Below are 20,411 nucleotides of genomic sequence, written 5' to 3' on the forward strand. Positions count from 1 at the left end.
CCGACTGTTAAAAAAGTCTTTGCGCGTTGCGTTTTTCGCACATATTTTACTATATTTCAAAAACTATTCATGCTAGCGCTCTGGAATAAAGTGCGTTATAAAAGTTTTGCATTTCTCTTTCATATTTTACCCGTTCCAAAGTTGTCCTTTGCATACTTATACCGGAAACCGGAAATGTCAAAATTATCAACTTTGAAAATATTGGATTCTCGAGGATATAAATGCGATTTTCGGAATCCTTGAGGTCGATTCATATTTGAAAAGTGTTCACCAAATTCAATTCGGATGAATAGGTCACGAGTAATCAGCCTTTATTCAAAATCTGGCAAACTTGGTTAGATTGGTGATAATTCATAATCGAGTATCGAATCTTTCTCGTAATAATGCTTGTTAGATGTTATGACACTTTATGCATATATATATGATTGGTCTTTTTACGCAATACTTTGAAACAAATCAGACGTTCATTAAAGGGATGGTAAAGTGGAAAATAAAGTAATTTTTTATTAATTCTTCTAAGAGACCAATCTGCATCGTGAAACATCCGGGAATAACACCAAACGAATTTTAAACGACAATTAGTTTGAAATTTCATGGATAATTTTAAATAGGGATCTCCGACCAATCGCGTAGGGCCCCGCCTTTTTATCAACAATTTTCTCTTGGCACTCTCCGTGTTGAATATATTTATTGCGAGACTTGAAAAAATTTGCACGATGTGACAATTGTGGCGCGAGAAATGGAGTGTGCCACGAAAACTTTGTTAACGAAAAGGCACGGCGTTACGGGATTGGTCGGAGTTCCTTTTATGAAATTATTCTTAAAATCTTAACCTAATTTGAATATTAAAATCAATAGGAGGTATTTCCTTAATTTTTCATTATGCATACTGGTAGAAGAATCAATAAAAAAATCACTTTATTTTCCACTTCCCACTCCCTTTAAGAGAAAACTCGCGTCTTTTGAAGAGGAGAAGCGGTTTGAAAATTTTGTTATTTGGGCCATGATATCATAATATTTAGAACTCATTTTAATTACGTCTAGGCCTTCAGCCCGATTCATTGCAGCCTAGAGAAAATCTCATTCGTGATGGCGTATGCGCTTCACGAGATCCCTTCAAATAGACATATTCGACTATTCCAAATAAGAAACAACTTCAGAGGAGAGGGCTTCTATGCTAGGAATGTTCGCTACGCGATTGAGCTTCGCTAAACGGAGCCTGAGGTTGGCTATAGCCTCCCGCGTTTAGCGCAAATGTGAGGCCAGGGATAGATTTAATTTTAGAAGTGGGAATAGAGAATAGAGTAATCTAGGAACGCGTCAAATTCCCGGACCCCCTTCCACGGAAAGGAGGGGTATGAAAGAAGAGGCGTGTCAAAGCGACAAAGGTAAAAAGGAATAACGTATTTTTTGCCGATCCCGTCAGTAACGTCAGCAAAACGTAGTTTAATTGAGCAATACGAAAATTTAAACTTTTCATCACGCGTTAGAGGGAGGGCTCTATACTGGGCAATGAGTCGGACTGAATTAAACACTAACCGTTCTCGAATCCTGCTTCTAAAATTAAATCTATCTCTATTGAGGCTTAATAATAAAGCCGACCACAACCAAAGCATGGGCAAACGCGTATTTCACAACTGACGTTCAAAGCTACCGATGGAAAAACCTAAAAATTAAATGAAAAAAAAAAATGAAAGCCGGTAAGAATGATCACAACTGAAAATAACAGCTAACTGCTAAAACGAACCTGAACGGTAAACACTTGAAGTTGGCCTCTCTGCGCTGCTGGTCTGCTACTCCTTTCGTTTATTTTCTATGGCAAAAATACTAACTTTGGGAGGTATTGGGATATTAGGCCATTTTGTGTTTTAAGACTTTTATTGTGTAGGAAAGATAACTAGCCTTTTTAAAGAAATTTTGGATAACTATTAATATCATTATTGATAACTAGTTAAAAGTTGAAAAATATTTATAAAATTTGTACGAAAATTTTCAAATAACAAGACTTCCTTCGAGTTTCAAATTGAAGAATGCTCGTGTGCTTTACTCAACTATTTTATACAAACAAGACAGTCACTTTCAGCTTGAATTGTTGCTTGATATTTTATTGGACATCCCCTAGCCCTTAAAGGGAGGATGAAGAGGACAATAAAGTGATTTTTTTTATCGATTCTTCTTCTAATTATAAGACCATTTTGCATAGTGAAACATCCAGGAAATACCGTCTGCGTTCTTGAACTATCTATTACAAACAAGACTGTCACTTTCAGTTTCAATTGTAGCTTAATATTTTACTTAACCTCCCGTAGCCCTTAAACACATTTTTAATCTTTTATTAAATGACAGACATAAACGCTAAATCGGGTTCAAGTCGGGCCAATCCAAAGCGTTAATTCCTTCGTTCTCCAAAAATATTGCAACGAGTCGGGACGTATGGGTTGGACAATTGTCCTGCTGAGCCTGAAACCATACACTAAAACAATGTTTTAAGTTAGTCAAGAATAACTATCAGGTTATTAATATTAATACCGGTCACGACGTGGGCTGGTTACTCATACGGAGAAAAAAATACCAGCGAACAGGGCGCATCTCTATTTTTAATATTACAATGCTTTACCTCCTAATTTCATTAGAGTTTATGTCTGTCTTTTAGAATACGATTAAGAATGTGCTTAATGGGAGGGTGAAATGAAAAATCAAATAATTTTTTATCGATTCTTCTACTAATTATAACACCATTCTGCATAGTGAAACATCCAGAAAATATCTCCGAATGGTTTTGAAACTCCAATTAGGTTCAGATTTTACGGAAAATTTGAAAAAATGACCTCCGACCCATCGCGTAACGCCCTGCCTTCCTATTGACAAAATTCTCGGGCCGCTTCATGCCGAATGAAATTTATCGCGAGATTTAATAAAAGTTGCTTGCGATGTGACTATCGTGGCGCGAGATATAGAGCGTGCAACGGAAATTTTGTTAACAGGAAGGCAGGGCGTTAAGCTATTAGTCAGTGGTGCTTACTTCAAATTAGGCTCTCGAAGTTGGGGACGCAAGCTAGATGGGGTGTATCTTTTTCCCCCCCTTGCTTTGGCTTCCCGCTCGCGTTTTTAACTTCACACACGCTAGCTTGGGTCCTCATCGATGCGGAGTATCACACCTCCTCGGTGGTGAGAGCTGGTTAACCACTACGTTGTGTGGGCTAAGCGGATACGCGCCCTTCCCAAGCCAAGGTGTTGAGGCATCGTGCCGAGGGCTGCATGGTACTGGGGAAGTAAAACTTCGGTATCGCTAACGATCCCCTCGGGGCACCGGGCGACACCCCGTTGTATCTAGCCTTCCACCCGGGTGGGGGACTACCGGGTGGTGACCTTTTACTTGCCCCCTTACTCGTGGGATTCCCATGGATAAATTAAATCAAAACAACTCTAACACTACCAAACCTACGGTGCAGGGGTCTGCTCAAGGCAGAACCCACACTGATACCACTTCACAAGGGCTTGTATCCAGCGATACTCGTGACGATTTATCGGTGCGTGTGTCTGGCAAGCCCTCGAAAAGTACCTTGCGTCGTCGTCTCAAACGACGGATTGCTCGGCAAAAGGTCAAATCGGGGTCTGAAACGGTCTCCACCGCCGCTGGGGGTGCGATGGCTCGTGACAACCCAATGAAGAGGCCCAGAGCGGAGGATTCGACTCCCTCACCAAGTACCTCGCAGGCGGCGTCGAAAAAGGCTAAGTCCTATAGTGACGCCGCCAGCTCAGAAAAGATGGCCATTGTCAAAAAAGGCTATCCGACGGCGGTCATCACGGAGGAAGACGTGGGCCCAATTCAGAAGGCGATTCTAAGGGCGCTGGATGGGATACCTTCGGGGAGCCCTCTACCGCGCCTTGCGAACTTTAGCCTGACGACCGGGGCCCTAGTATACTCCTGTGAGGATTCGTTCACTGGGCAATGGTTGAAGGACAACTTAGCCTACTCGGTGGTGGGGGATGCGGTGCTCTCAGTAATGAGAGCTAGCGAACTCCCTAAGCCGTTTAAGGTAATGTTCCGCACCAAGGACCAGATCACCAAGGAGCCGGCGGTGCTGTTTCGGCGCCTAAAGGTCCTTAATGCAGGTTTTGCCACTGAACGCTGGAAATGTATCCGGACGTACGTGGACAGGGCCGTACGGTACTGGGTACTGCTAATTGATGGCTCCTCATTGGAAGCCATTAAGAATGCTGGTTTCGTGGGCTATACTGGAGTGGACAAGGGTTCCTTCAAACTCCTTCAGAACACGGAAACCACTAAAACCACTGTAGCCGAGTCTGCGGCGGGGGGTGGGACTAGCGAGATGGGGGATCTCGCGGAGGAGCTCTCTGGTGTCGCTCTAGGCACAGAGGGGGAGGGGGGGGTGGCTCATTCGGAAGTCTGTTCTTCCATGGATGAGTCCACCCTACTGGAAGAATCGGATGGGACCCTTCGGGGTTCAGCCGATGAGCGTCCTAGTGGTCCTGGTGAGGGGGAGGATCTTGGGACTGGGAGCTCGCCTGTCGGGGGGGGAGGTGCCATTAGCCCTCTCGGGACCGATGAGGTGTAGCTAGGTCCCTTCTGAACCCCTCTCTTAGGGACCATGGGGACGCTACGTGCAATTCAAATCAACTTGCACCACAGTAAGGCGGCCTCTGCGGTACTCTGCAGGAGGTTTGCTATAGAGGGTCTTGATCTGGCCCTCATACAAGAACCGTGGATTTGCCATGGCAAAATCCTCGGTCTTGACGCGGCGGGGTCACTATTCTATGACCAAACTGCTGCTAGACCTAGGGCGTGTATTTTGGTTCGGAGGGATCTTTGTTGTATCTCTCTACCGCTGTACACTTCCCAGGACACGGCGGCCGTGAATCTAGTCCTGGCCACTGGGCATGCCAAGTTGACTATCACGGCTGCCTCCGCATACTTTGCCCACGACGCGGACTCTCTCCCGACAATTGAGGTGATCAATTTGGTCAATCAATGTGAAAAGAGAGGGGACAAGCTAATCATTGGCTGCGATGCCAATGCTCATCACATCACGTGGGGCAGCTCTGACTGCAACAAGAGGGGTGATGATTTACTAGAATATTTAGTTGGTTGTAAACTCTATATTCTTAATCAAAACAATGAACCTACTTTTGTTACTTCTAATAGAAGGGAGGTCATTGACCTCACGCTAGCCACAGAAAACCTCGTGTCTTCCGTGTCTAACTGGCATGTGTCAAATGAACCGTCTCTGTCGGATCATAGGCACATCTGCTTTACTGTCGCGATTACTTCTGTCCCGGCGGGGACGGAGATACGCAACCCAAAACGGACTAATTGGGCCGGCTATAGGGAAGACCTAATCCTACGCTACGGAGGGGGTCACACTCTTAAACTTACTTCACCTAAGGATCTTGATCGGGCTGCTGGTGATTTACAGTGCTCCATCATGGAGTCGTTCCACCGGAACTGCCCACTTAAGACCGTCAACCGCTCGAGGCTTGTCCCTTGGTGGAACGCGGATCTCAGCCGGCTTCGTAAATACACGCGCAGGCTCTTTAACAAAGCCAAGCGCACGGGTGACTGGGCTGGATACAGGCAGTCCCTTAACGCCTACAACAGGGCCATTAGAGCTGCTAAGAAGGACTCCTGGCGGACCTTCTGTGAGCAAATCTCCAATGTCCCTGCCACGGCTAGGGTCATGAAGATTCTAGCGCACGACAGCACACATCGACTTAATGCTATTAAGCTACGGGAGGGTGTGTACACTAAATCTGGGGCTGAGACTCTCAAGCATATGCTGGAGGTCCATTTTCCTGATTCTACTTTTATTAATCCAACAAACCCTGACTCTCTCTACCCTGTCTTGTACAGGGCTAAGAGGGAAGACTGGCTTGTAGCCAGACAGGTTGTCACGATTCCCAAGCTTCGGTGGGCTGTCAACTGTTTTGAGCCCTACAAGTCTCCGGGACCCGATGGGGTCTTCCCTCTGCTTTTGCAGGAGGGCTTAGACCACATCGCCTCTCCGCTATGCAAGATCTACAGACTTTGCATTGCTCTCGGTCACATACCTCGTGACTGGAAACGCTCTAGGGTCATCTTTATTCCCAAGCCCGGGAAGGCTTCCTATCTCGAGGCGAAAGCATTTAGACCCATATGCCTGACCTCCTTCTTCCTCAAAATTCTGGAGAAGTTGGTGGACAGGTACATCAGAGACGAGGTACTTTCGGTAACTCCTCTCTCTTCTTCACAATTTGCCTACCAAAAAGGCAAATCCACTGAGACGGCCCTTCACGGCCTTACGAATTGCCTGGATAGGGCATTCGAGTTTCAGGAAATTTCACTGGCTGTCTTCCTCGATATCGAGGGGGCCTTTGACAAGGTCTCTAGCTCGGTTATTACTGAAGCTGTTGAGAGATTTGGCATCAGCGCCACTCTTGGCCGCTGGATCAAGTCCATGCTTACCGACCGCGAGGTGTCGGCGTCCCTCCTTGGGGACTCTCTAGGGGTGACTACCAGCAGGGGCTGCCCTCAGGGTGGAGTGCTCTCCCCCCTGTTGTGGTGCCTGGTGGTGGACGAGCTCCTGGGGAGGCTCGGGGGTGCTGGGGGCTGTTGCTGCTTCGGGTATGCGGACGATGTAGCGATAGTCTTTACGGGGAAGTTCCCGGATACTGTTACCGCGCTTATGAGATCTGCTCTCTCTAGCGTGGAGCAATGGTGTCAGGCGGTTAACCTCACCGTTAATCCTGATAAAACTGTCCTTGTTCCTTTTACGAGGAAGAATACTAAGGATCTGTTCAATGATATCTCTTTCTTTGGCCAGGTCCTGACAAAGTCCTCCGAGGTGAAATACCTGGGGGTGACTTTTGATTGTAGACTCACATGGAAGCCGCATCTTGATCGGTGTATTAAGAAGGCCAAGATGCTCTTCTGGAGGACCAGGAGCTCTGTCGGCCAGACTTGGGGCCTCAACCCCAAGGCTGTACACTGGCTCTATACTGGGATCATCAGACCCATACTATCTTACGGGGCACTTGTCTGGTGGACAAGGGTCCGGCTTAAGACGGTGCAGGCTGCCCTGCGCAAGCTTCAAAGGCTTGCCTGCATTGGTGTTACGGGGGCCATGAGATCGACCCCAACTGCTTCCCTGGAGGTGCTCCTCGACATGCTTCCTCTTCATCTCTTCATTGAGGAGGAGGCTGTCATGGGAGCCTACAGGCTCAACATTAGTGGCTGTTGGGTTCCAAGACTTTGGGATTACAGCCATACGAAGCTCTTTCGGGAGTACGCCGCACTTGAGCCGTCGCTTACGATGTGCTCTGACAAAACCGTCACCAGTTTTGATTTCACTAAGCCATTCAGTATCCACTTCCCCAGTCGGGCAGAGTGGACTAACCTGCTGCCTCTTGGCACTGGGGGTGAAACCATTTGGTTCACCGATGGCTCCAAGACTGATTCCGGCGCTGGCGCCGGCTATTACTGTCAAACCACAAGGGTCGGCTTTTCTGCTTGCCTGGGCACCTTCGCTAGTGTGTTCCAGGCTGAAATTGCCGCGATCTGTTATTGCGCAGATTACTGTATTAACAAAGGGTATACCGGACGGACTGTGAGAATTTATTCTGACAGTCAGGCTGCCCTGAACGCTCTGAACCAGTGTCAGATTTCTTCTCAACTGGTGCGTAGCTGCCTCGACCTGCTAGCGCGACTGGCATCCTGCAACAGGGTTCTGCTGTACTGGGTGCCAGGGCATAGCGGATATTATGGCAATGAGCAAGCCGATAGATTTGCGAAAAGGGGTGCGGAGGCCAAGCTCTTGGGGCCGGAGCCGGCCGTCCCCATCCCCTACAGGCACGTCAAACGGTGTCTGCATGACAGGTTGACTGTCATACAAAATCAGCTCTGGCACAGCATGGAGGGCCAGAGACAGACAAAGTTGTTTGTCGATGGTCCCTGCAGGTCTCGTGCTAGGGACCTAATTTCGCTCGGCAGATGGGATATTAGGCTGGCCACCGGTCTTTTGACCGGGCATTGCCGGCTTAATAGGCACCTCCATCTGATGGGTTTTGCCGACGACCCTCTCTGTAGGTCGTGTCAGGAGATGGAAGAAACATCCGCCCACGTACTTTGCGAGTGCGACTACTTCGCCTCGCTTAGATTAGAATATTTTGATTCACACACCCTGGAACCCTCGAGGGTCTCCTCTCTCACGGTGGAGCGAATTCTTAGCTACGCTGCAGCTACAGGCCTATTCAAGGCCTGATTACGAGGATGCACAATATGCCTTTGGCATCGGTGCTAGGGCGCGTACCCTCCTCATCAACAATAATAATAATACTTCAAATTATCTTTAAAATCTGAACCTAATTTGAATTTTAAAATCATTCGGAGACTGTATTTCCTGGATGTTTCACTGTGCATATAATTGTCTCATAATAAGAAAAGTCGATCAAAAAATCACTTTATTTTTCCTCTTCATCCTTCCTTTAACGACTAGGGGATGTCCAATAAAAGCAACAATTGAAACTGAAAGTGACTGTCTTTTTTGTAAAAAAATAGTTCAATAAAGCACACGAACATTCTTCAATTTGAAACTCAAAGGAAGTCTTGTTATTTAAATATTTTCGTCCAAATTTTATAAAAAAATTTCAACTTTTAACTAAATATTAAAATTTATCCAAAGTTTCTTTAAACAGGGTCGTTTTTTCTTTCCTACACAATAAAAGTCTTAAAAAGTTAAAACACAAATGGCCTAATATCCCAATATCTCCCAAAGTTAGTATTTTTGCCATAGAAAATAAACAAAAGGAGTAGCAGACCAGCAGCGCAGAGAGGCCAACTTCAAGTGTTTACCGTTCGGGTTCGTTTTAGCTGTTAGCTGTTATTTTCAGTTGTGATCATTCTTACCGGCATTCATTTTTTTTTTCATTTAATTTTTAGGTTTTTCCATCGGTAGCTTTGAACGTCAGTTGTGAAATACGCGTTTGCCCATGCTTTGGTTGTGGTCGGCTTTATTATTAAGCCTCAATAGAGATAGATTTAATTTTAGAAGCAGGATTCGAGAACGGTTAGCGTTTAATTCAGTCCGACTCATAGCCCAGTATAAAGCCCCTCCCTCCAACCCGTAATAAAAAGTTTCAAATTTCAGATTAGCTCACTTAAACTAGGTTTTTATGACGTTATACTGACTGGATCGGCAAAAAATACGTTATTCCTTTTTACCTTTGTCGCTTTGACACGCCTCTTCTTTCATACCCCTCCTTTCCGTGGAAGGGGGTCCGGGAATTTGACGCGTTCCTAGATTACTCTATTCTCTATTCCCACTTCTAAAATTAAATCTATCCCTGGCCTCACATTTGCGCTAAACGCGGGAGGCTATAGCCAACCTCAGGCTCCGTTTAGCGAAGCTCAATCGCGTAGCGAACATTCCTAGCATAGAAGCCCTCTCCTCTGAAGTTGTTTCTTATTTGGAATAGTCGAATATGTCTATTTGAAGGGATCTCGTGAAGCGCATACACCATCACGAATGAGATTTTCTCTAGGCTGCAATGAATCGGGCTGAAGACCTAGACGTAATTAAAATGAGTTCTAAATATTATGATATCATGGCCCAAATAACAAAATTTTCAAACCGCTTCTCCTCTTCAAAAGACGCGAGTTTTCTCTTAAAGGGAGTGGGAAGTGGAAAATAAAGTGATTTTTTTATTGATTCTTCTACCACTATGCATAATGAAAAATTAAGGAAATACCTCCCATTGATTTTAATATTCAAATTAGGTTAAGATTTTAAGAATAATTTCAAAAAAGGAACTCCGACCAACCCCGTAACGCCGTGCCTTTTCGTTAACAAAATTTTCGTGGCACACTCCATGTCTCGCGCCACAATTGTCACATCGCGATAAATTTATTCAACACGGAGCGTGCCAAGAGAAAATTGTTGACAAAAAGGCGGGGCGCTACGCGATTGGTCGGAGATCCATATTTAAAATTATCCATGAAATTTCAAACTAATTGTCGTTTAAAAATCGTTCGGTGTTATTTCCTGGATGTTTCACGATGCAGATTGGTCTTATAGAAGAATTAATAAAAAATTACTTTATTTTCCACTTCACCATCCCTTTAATGAACGTCTGATTGTTTCAAAGTATTGCGCCAAAAGACCAATCATATATATATGCATAAAGTGTCATAACATCTAACAAGCATTATTACGAGAAAGATTCGATACTCGATTATGAATTATCGCCAATCTAACCAAGTTTGTCAGATTTTGAATAAAGGCTGATTACTCGTGACCTATTCATCCGAATTGAATTTGGTGAACTCTTTTCAAATATGAATCGACCCCAAGGATTCCGAAAATCGCATTTATATCCTCGAGAATCCAATATTTTCAAAGTTGATAATTTTGACATTTCCGGTTTCCGGTATAAGTATGCAAAGGACAACTTTGGAACGGGTAAAATATGAAAGAGAAATGCAAAACTTTTATAACGCACTTTATTCCAGAGCGCTAGCTTGAATAGTTTTTGAAATATAGTAAAATATGTGCGAAAAACGCAACGCGCAAAGACTTTTTTAACAGTCTGTACATATGTCTTGAACTCAATGTACAGTCAAAGCTGAACTCTGAGTTCCGAAGGCTTTGAACTCAATGCACTGTCAAAGCTGAACTCTCTTGAACTCAGGTGTACACAGAGATCCAAAGTGTCTACCCCCTCGGTTTGCAAGTTCTCACCCCACTTGTTAAAAGGAATTTTCCTCCGTGGTGTTAACCTGTTTCTCCTTTCCGTAAAAACTATAATAGCGCTATTGGTTAGCTATGGCATAGGTGCTAGCCACCACCCCTCTAGGCCTGTAAATAAGCCACGTGCTTAGCTTGGACAAAGCTTAGATTATTATTACTTAATTTTATTATTTTTGAGGTATCATAAAATAATTGTCCTGAGCGACTTGCTTTGTTCGGAATGTGTGAGCCTCAGAAAAATATGTTTTGTTATATGATATTGTTCAAAGGACAGCGCTTGACCATTGTCATAGACAGTAAATTAAAATATCGCTATTCTGCAACATCATATGTTTTAAAGATATGTTGCATAAATAAGACACTAACTATACTTGGTAATGCTAGAGACTCACTGAGAGAGAGTTCGAGAACGACGCGAGTACTGACTACACTCGGTTTTACAGTCCATCTTCCTATTTAGTCTGTACTAAACCTTTGACAACGCCTCACCAGACGTCGCTTTACGAGAATCTATTACGTTTCACCTACGTCACTTCATGACAAGCTCTCAGTAACTAGTGATAACCCTTTGGAACGTATCTTATGGCAACATTAATAGGTATTGATGCTGTGGTTTCGATGCTATTAACAAATTAGGCCAAATGCTAAACCCCGCCTCACTGGTGAATTGCAAGAAATTAGAAAGACCGTCAACTTTTCAGTCCCTTTGAAATGGTAAAGTTTTAGGTCTTCTAATTTTTTTATGAGATTTTGTACATCTTCATCCCTTAAATTTGGTGCATGAAAAATAAAGCTTTTCAAAATTGGTTGAAAGTTGGTTCCATTATTTACAGTTTTATTTGGAATCCTTGACCCATATAGAGGTGATGTTATTAGCAAGCCCTTTTGGAATGACTTTTAACGGCAAAAAGCGTTTCAGCTTGGAGAAATCCTCCAGAGAATATGAATTCCGGGATATTAGGATGTTCAATATTTCCTAATGGTGGTTTATTATTTTGAAAGGCCTTGGATATTTTATTTCCGTTGGTGAATCAATATTGAATCTTTTCTGACTTATGTAGACGACTGCTCTCTAATGGCTAATAATGCATGCAGTGTTTTAAAATAGCAAATATATTTTTCAATTAGTAATTTATTGAGCTTCTTGAAGTTCTCAAAAGACCCTACACGCTCAATAATTTGCGCAAAAAAACGTGGGGCCCGTTGATTAAGTTACCAAGTTTAAATGAAACGTTAACCAGACTAACATTTGTGCAAAGTTCAAATATAATGCCACAATAGTATTTAGGAAATGGAACATCATTTGCCGTAAATTTTGCACAATATTTGCATGTAAACTGAAAATATATATTGTTTGAGTCTTTTTACTGCTCATAATGTTATTCAAACAATTGAACAATATTTCGCATTCGAATAACATTTAAGTCTGTTTTTTCGACGCGTTTGGTTAATAAAATTGTACCCGAACGATTGACTCAACATCAACATTTTTATTGTGACCAAAATATATTCAATATAATTGAATAAATCATGTGGAATTTAATCAATATATTTGTCCAATAAAGTTTTAAGGTTTTTTATATAGGTATTGGGCATTCAACATCATACTGGATTTGGATTTGCACAATTAGTGAAAAGTTTTGGGAATAATCTATAATAATTAATTTGTTCAAAATATTGAGCGTGTGAAGGCCACATTACTTTTCCAGGTTTCCCTGACCTGTGGTTATCCTGAGAGATGAAGGTCAGTCTTTATAGCTCCGTCTATTATACTATCATAAATTTGATATTAATAAGTTTGTATATGTTTTTTATGAATATGAAAATAATTAATTCACAATTTAAAATATATGCAAAATAAGACCGAAAAGCATCTTTTATTTCATTTTTTAAATTTTTTTACTCTCTTTTATGTGTTTTGTCTAGACAGAGTTAGTAAACATACCTGTGGTCCTGTGGATGGAGACTTATACAGTTAAATTTATAGCTCGTACAATCATAACTTGTCGTAGACACCGTAATACCGTAACCTTGAACGTAAGGACATTTTTAAACCAAAAAAAAATCTATTTTAACTTCAAAATATCAAATATAATAAAAAAAATGTGGCTAAAATATTTCCGTCAACTGAAACTTCTTAAAGCTTATAGAGTCACGTTCTTACATACTCTTTTTTATATAAATATATTTTTTTAAAGATTTAATAGGAATTGAAAATGAAAAAATACCTTTCCCATAGGGTTTTTTTTTTACTTATTTTTCACAATGGACCAAATAAATGGTTTCCCTTTTCTATATCTCCCTTTTTTAATATCCGTCCCGTAAGATGTACTTGAAATTCCTGCAAGTGATAGTACATATACTGTTACAACGAATTGCATCATTTATCACACGAATACCGTGTTCTACTGACCAGAACACGAACTAACATCTACCGTTTTAAATACTTGGAAAGGAATTTATGATATGGGTCTGTTCTCTTTCATTCATGGGACGTCATCATAGTAGGTTACGGAAGTAGTGGTTCAAATTTCATGTCGGTTTCAATTCGATTAAAATTTTAAATACTTTCTAAAAATCAGTTCGATTAATTTAAAAAGTGAGTTTTTCCCACAGTCAGAAATTCCTCTATTCGAAAAAATTATAGAATAATTGGAACAAAATCCGATTAAGCCCTCTTTAAACGATAAATAGATAAAAAATCTCACTAAATTAATTGATTATTTACATTAATCGAAAAAATATAGAATAATTGGAACAAAATCTATTTAAGCGCCTCTCAAACCATAAATAGATTAGAAATCTCACTAAATTAATCGATTAATTTACATTAATCGTAAAATAAGAAAAATTGGAGCAAATTTCATATTTTATTAATACATTCGAATTATATTTTAGTAATCGATTAATCGCACACAAAAAGGTATATTTTTACAATTTGTTCTTAATGAGAAGTCACTCAATATTCACGGATAGATAAAATAAATACACACCACTACCTTTAATAACAATCGTTACATAATCGTGTCCCCTGACACTATGATCAAAGGCAGAGTGTACCCTTTTCTGTCCCTTAAGTTAATCCCAAGTGACATAAATACAAGTATACGCGAAAACCTCGTGAATAAATTGATAGTGGATTTTATTGAGGTAAAGGTGAAATGGTAATGTACTATTTTGCGTTTCTCTCTATTACGCGGGTGGTCGCGATTGTCTGCAGAAAGAGAAAGAAGAAGAATAATGACATAAGACATTATTCTTTCCACGCGCCTGGGAAACACTACTTGATTAAATCAATTGCTTTTCTTTTTCGACCCGCTCGCTGTATGCTAGTCATTCGTCGGTTATCCGTTGTACGTTCGGAGCCGAATACCATTTGCTTTATATCTTGGTATTTTACCCAAACTCGATGTAAACATTCCGACATCCTTACTTTATCGGAGAGATAGAAAATTGTTACTAACATAAATAACGTAAATGCAGTAAGTATGACTTTAGGAAAAATTTAAATAAAACCTATTCTTTAAACATTTTCGTATCAACTAGGGCTCGGGGATCGGTTAACTATTATTCAAATATATTCACATACCAAAATTTGTAAAACGAAGATTATATAAAAGTATTTCGTCTCGATTTTTTTCGGAAAAAGGTAGAGTGATGCAATTATTAATCGTAAGTATTTTTTCCGAAAAACTAAAATTTTTAACATAATCAGAAGAATTTTAGTCCAAAAACCTTTTTTGCGATACCTTTTATTCGATTTCGAATAAAAAATTATGATCCATACGTTTCTTGATACAAATGTGGTTTTGGTTTCTTTTATCGATTAGTATTTGGACGAGTAACCGCCATTATTACTTTTTACGATAAACTTTGATCTTTTTTAAATTGTTATAGCTATATATTAACGAAAAAACGCAAAGTTTAAATCATTGAAAAATGATTGTATTTAAAAACCTGATAATGGTAAGAACTATCAATAAAAACATTGTGATTGTCAATACTATCAGAAGTATATAATACTTCTCTTCGAGAGAAGTGTACCACAAAGTGTGGTAACATGAGAACATAAAAACAAACTAAACCGAATCACATACGCGAAAAATAGTACCCTCATCACTACTCTATTAGCACTTGACTATTTCCTAAGACGTGCACTGTTAAAAAATATTGTCCAAAATCGGATGTAAATGGATCCAAACGGCTGACTCTGAGACAGCACAGTTTTTAATCTATTTTTGGATAACGTAACTAGTGTCCAAAAAGGGAGGGTCGAACGAAAAGCCAGATTTGAAGCCTCTTCCAAAATTGGATCCAGAATCATCTATTAAGGGATCGATTATTACCCAGAAATGGTCAAGATTTTATTCACACATCAATCAAACCCTCATTGGACAATTTCTAACCGATATTGGACTAATATCGAGCGCATATTGGTGTAATATCTAACCGACAGTGGACAACTGTCGAACAATATTGGAGTCACATGAAGCCAATATAGAGGCTAGATTTTTTATTTCATCGAGTGATGATTGTTTTGGAACGTTCTGTTCACGACGTGTTCATCTGTCTGTGTGTTTGTTAGTCTGTCTGCCTGTTGTTACACCTCAGGGGATCGCGTTCGCAGTTTCCTAATCTGAACAAAAGGGTTCTCAATTTCCGAATCGTATTCACAGTTGACGGATATCTGAAAAACTGTACTGACCACTATTCTATTAACTGACATCAACAATCTAACTACACCATTTTATGGTCTTTCAGACACTCGCGAAAGAGGCATACTCTAGGAAAAACGTCTCTTAAAACGATACAACTAGAAGAATAATAAGTAACTTCAGATAAAAATAATTAATATCATATAATTTTAATAAATTATTTGAGAAAAACCTCTCTTAACTGAAAAATCTGTAGTCAAAGTTTATAAAGGACGAGTAACGAAGATTGGGTATGAAGTCGAAAGACTGGATACATTTAATAGTTTTATAAAGCGAGATACTGAGTCTTTACTCCACTGTACCACGAAACTATCTCCAAAGTTAATATAGGACGAGTATTGATATCGTTAGTTTATAAAAACGGAATAGAGAAGTCGTTTTCAAGTAAATGATCAAAATATGTTTCGAGTGTGACTTTCTGAAATATAGTTGGCGGTAGGAACCAGTGGATTTTTACTTCTCCTGAGAGATAGGCTTTGTGCCTGACGTGTCTGTCTGTGTTTTGTTTTAACTTCTGCAATTGTTTATCAATAAAGAGAAATTATTGCATATCTAGGAAAATAGGTATGTTGGTGATTCTCAAATATTTTTTTATTTCACTTCCCCTTTTTACCTTAACCCTTTTATATTACACTAAAACTTCTTTGTTCGAGTCTAGGGCGTTTATGTTGAGATAATATGGATGGGTTTCGCACCAAGAATCGAAGACATCCATTTTAGAATTAAAGCTAGCATTATCTATTATCCCCTTCTGATGTTAAACATTAATAGTTGTTGCTTGTATCGCCATTTCGACGATACGGTAAGCGGTATCGCGAGATCCCTGGCAAAAATATCACAGATATACACTTTTGGCGCTTGGAGGAAAGTATTTTGCTATAGAGTCCACTAACGTAATAACTAGGGCTTTTTGGAATTGGGTTTTATCGAAAAGATTGTAACAATAATTGAGTTTGGCGATCTGATCATAAATAACTGATACGGAGAAAAACGTATACATGTTAAATTCTAATAAAAAATATTAGTGACAATATTCCAGACGAAAGTCTACTCCAAAAAAATGATTTGGATATTTTTTACAAAGCTTAAATTACAAAATATTACGCTAAAAGTTAGACTTCAAAGCATGTGGATTTTATAATAGAAAATATTTTTAATTTAACCGAATGTAGAGTAAGACCCTTTTTTCTACATCACTTTTTTTCGAATAATTTTGTCGATTGAATACATTTGTCGGTTAAAATCTTACTAAGATTATTCAATGTCAAAAAATATCATCTAAAATTGTTGAATTGTTTAAACGAATAAACTTCTGAATAGTTTTCGATTATTTGTAGTTAATCGTATTTTTCGAAAAATCGACCAAAAAACCCCGAGCCCTAGTATCAACCCGGTTATCAATTTTAGTCTTTGAGCTAGTTAAGATTTCGAGTACCAACACGGGCACCAGATTTAAATGTTATTTTCGATAAGATGGGTGCCTTAGATGTATGGGAAAAATTGGTGTGGGGTTCTATCGCCCAGCTATTCAAAATGGCGGCCATTCCAAGATGGCCGCCAGAGGGGTTCTTAAATGACACATATCTCCGCTGCTATTGGACGGATTTCCATGCGGGCTTTATCAAACGAATGACAATGAAACGTTCTATTATTAACCTTCTATGATTAATTTTAATTTGTTGCGCCATCTAGCGGAAATTTTCCCAAAATAGGAATTTATGCTTTTTTAGATCTATATATTGATGTCCTATAAGGACAATTGCTGAAACGTAAATATTAAAACGACCTTCAATCGAAAGCTGGCATTCTTATCTACGTTTTCATGTAAGTGTGAGCTATCTGACGCAAATAGGAGCAGAGTTATAAAAACAATCGTCCAAGGGGGGTTAGTTTTAAATTTTTTATCGAGCCATTTTTAGTGTTATACGCTATATTCTAGTAGCTTACGGTGTATGTTGAAATTTTGTTCGTGCTTTGTTAAATTCCCTGGTTCCCAGGCTAAGGGTCATAAAAACTCGAGCTATAATTCTCTGTGTGGTGTTAGACGAGGGGCTGGTCACTCGGCGTAAGCAATGTAAACGCTGTACCTTTGACTGTACTATGGGATTTCGGATAGTTTTATAAAGTCCCTGCCTTTGACAGAGTTAACCGTAATCTAAGAGTGGTCAGCCCCTCGGTGTAAGGTTTGTAGGGAATGAATCAGCGAATACCCAACAGTGTTTAAATTTGGTTTTTGTTTTTCACTTTGCGAGTGCGCGGGTGAGTTAAAGTTGATATTTCTTTACACAGTGGAGTCACCATGTCTAAATCTCGCGAAAAAAGTAATACCGTTTGCATAATTTGTAACAAAAGTTCAACACTTAGTGAGCATCTAAGTAGCCCTCAAGATTATAAATCGTGGGAAACTCTTTGTGACGCTGCAAGAATTAGAGATTTTGAACCCATTCTTATTCTTTCAAGGGACCCATCAAGTTCAATACCTGATGTATTTTACCATAGGAAATGTAGGGCTAGTTTCACATCTAAAACAAACCTTACAATAATTGAAAAACAAAAAGCTTCGACTTCTCAAGATAGTTCTTCGGCGAACTATAAGCCAAGACGATCTTCAAGGCAAGGTGCGTCAGGAGCCACAGTTCTTCAAAGAATTTGCATATTTTGTGAAAAAACGAAGTATTTGAAAGGTCAAAACTCTCGGGAAGGTTTAGTACAATCTGTAGACTTAAGAGCGGATGAAACTCTACGAGCAATTGCCATCGAGAGATGTGATGAAAGAATTTTAGCCATTACGTCGAGAGAAATTGTCGCTGCAGAAGCTCATTATCATAAAACATGTTACAGACAATACACGCGTAAAACTGCCAGTACGTCAGTGGATAAATCGGAGGAAGCAGAAGAAAGTGATGATTACCAAAAAACTGAAAAGGAATCTCTTGTACAATTGTATCATTGCCTTAGATACGAAATATTTTTGGATGAACCAGTTTGCTCAATGATAGATATTACGAGCAGGATGGTATCATTTATGGAAAAAAACGGAATTAGAAACTGTGAAGTATCAGAATCAACCAAAAAACACTTGCGAAGAAAAATTGAAGCCGAATTTGGAGACTCCTTACATTTTTTTACTGTAAATCGAAGGGTCTTTGTCAGACAAGATAGTCTATCTTTAGAAAAGCTTTTACCATATTTTGTTAGCCTTAAGATGAAATATGAGGGCAGCATAAATACAGAAATGCCCAAGTCAAATTTTCAAAAGATAGCCCTCTCTCTCCGAAATGAGATAAAAGCGTCACTTCCGGAGCAGCATTGGCCACCTCAACCTCAAGAACTCAACTCAGATTACTTGACAGTTCCTCAAAACCTAACGAAATTTATAACTGACTTGCTTTCTGGAACAAACACCTTAACATCTGATCGAGTAAAACGGTTGTCATGGTCCATTTCTGAAGACATTGTTTATGGTGTAGCAATGGGACAAGTATTTGCCCCAAAGCATATTTTACTGGCGTTTGCAGTGAAGACCTTGACAGGCAACGCCGAATTAATTAAAACTCTAAATAGACTGGGTCACACTTGTTCATATTCTAAATTAGAAGAAATTGACACCGCACTTTGTATTGAAAAGCTGGAAATATCTGACAGTGTACCGCTTCCTAACGGGATTTATCCTAACGTTCCCACAGTACTGGCATTTGACAATATTGATAGACTAGAAGAGGTACTTAGTGGTTCAGGAACTTCGCATCGTGTGAACGGGATTATTGTTCAACCCGTATCAGATTCATGCCTTCCGCCAAGGCTTTTACCTCAACTTTCGAAACAAGACAAAAAGAGAACCATCCATAATGCAGATAAACCTCTTGATTCCTACTACGTTCGAAAAAGGAAAGGTCCATTACCGATAAGACCCATGGATATTACTTTTCGCACTAAGGAGCTAGTTTTTCAAGCGCAGGTCAAAGATTTAATATGGATTATGGTTCGAGACATTGATTCTGTTAATCAAACAATAAGCGCTTGGACGGGATTTAATATATTAACCAGAAACAACGTAATGGTCACTCCCGATTCAATTGGATATTTACCCACAATTAACGCTCCTGCAACTGAACTGGCCACTGTCCAAGAGGTTCTGCGCAATTGCTTGGAAATAAAACGCACGTTAAACTTGAGTGCCATTGCGGTGGTTTTTGACCAGGCTTTATACGCCAAAGCCACTGAAATAATGTGGGCTAATCAAGACCAATACAACAGTATTTTTTTAATGATGGGAAACTTTCATACCATTTGCAACTTTATGTCAAGCATTGGTAAAATGTTCGGCGATGCTGGGCTTCGCGATGTAGCGGTTGAATCTGGAGTAATCGCGGAAGGCTCGATTAATAAAGTCCTAGAAGGAAAGCAGTACAACCGTGCTGTCCGTTTTCATAAATTGATGTTTGAAGCCCTCATGAGAGTAGCATGGCGAGGTTTCAGTTCAAGAACGAAAAGTAAAAGCCCGGAGTCCGCCGAATTACTGGAAAAAGGTTATGACGCTCTCTCAGAAGTTCATCGCAACACTTGTCACGAAACGTATACGACTGCAGTTTCTAACCAATCTTGCGATACAATCATCCAAGAATTTATCGACTATCTAGATACTTTCCGCAACCAAAGGGGTGACCTATCAAAATTTTGGATGATTTACTTAGATATGGTTGGCGTTCTTCTCCAACTACTTCGAGCTGATAGGGAAGGTGATTGGTACCTCCACTTATCAGCCATTCGTGAAGTCATTCCTTGGTCCTTCGCCATGGACAAAGTGAACTACTCAAGATATCTGCCTTACTATTACGCAACTATGACTCAACTCGAAAACACTTGTCCTGAACTATATGAACATTTTAGAAACGGAGGATTTTCGGTTCAGTTACGTAAAGTCAACCCTTTCGGTAAAATCGCCGTGGATCAG

This window comes from Phalangium opilio, unplaced genomic scaffold, assembly GCF_054372755.1.
Source record: "Phalangium opilio isolate 3A_F unplaced genomic scaffold, DU_Popi_V2 ptg000031l_1, whole genome shotgun sequence".
Taxonomy (NCBI): domain Eukaryota; kingdom Metazoa; phylum Arthropoda; class Arachnida; order Opiliones; family Phalangiidae; genus Phalangium; species Phalangium opilio.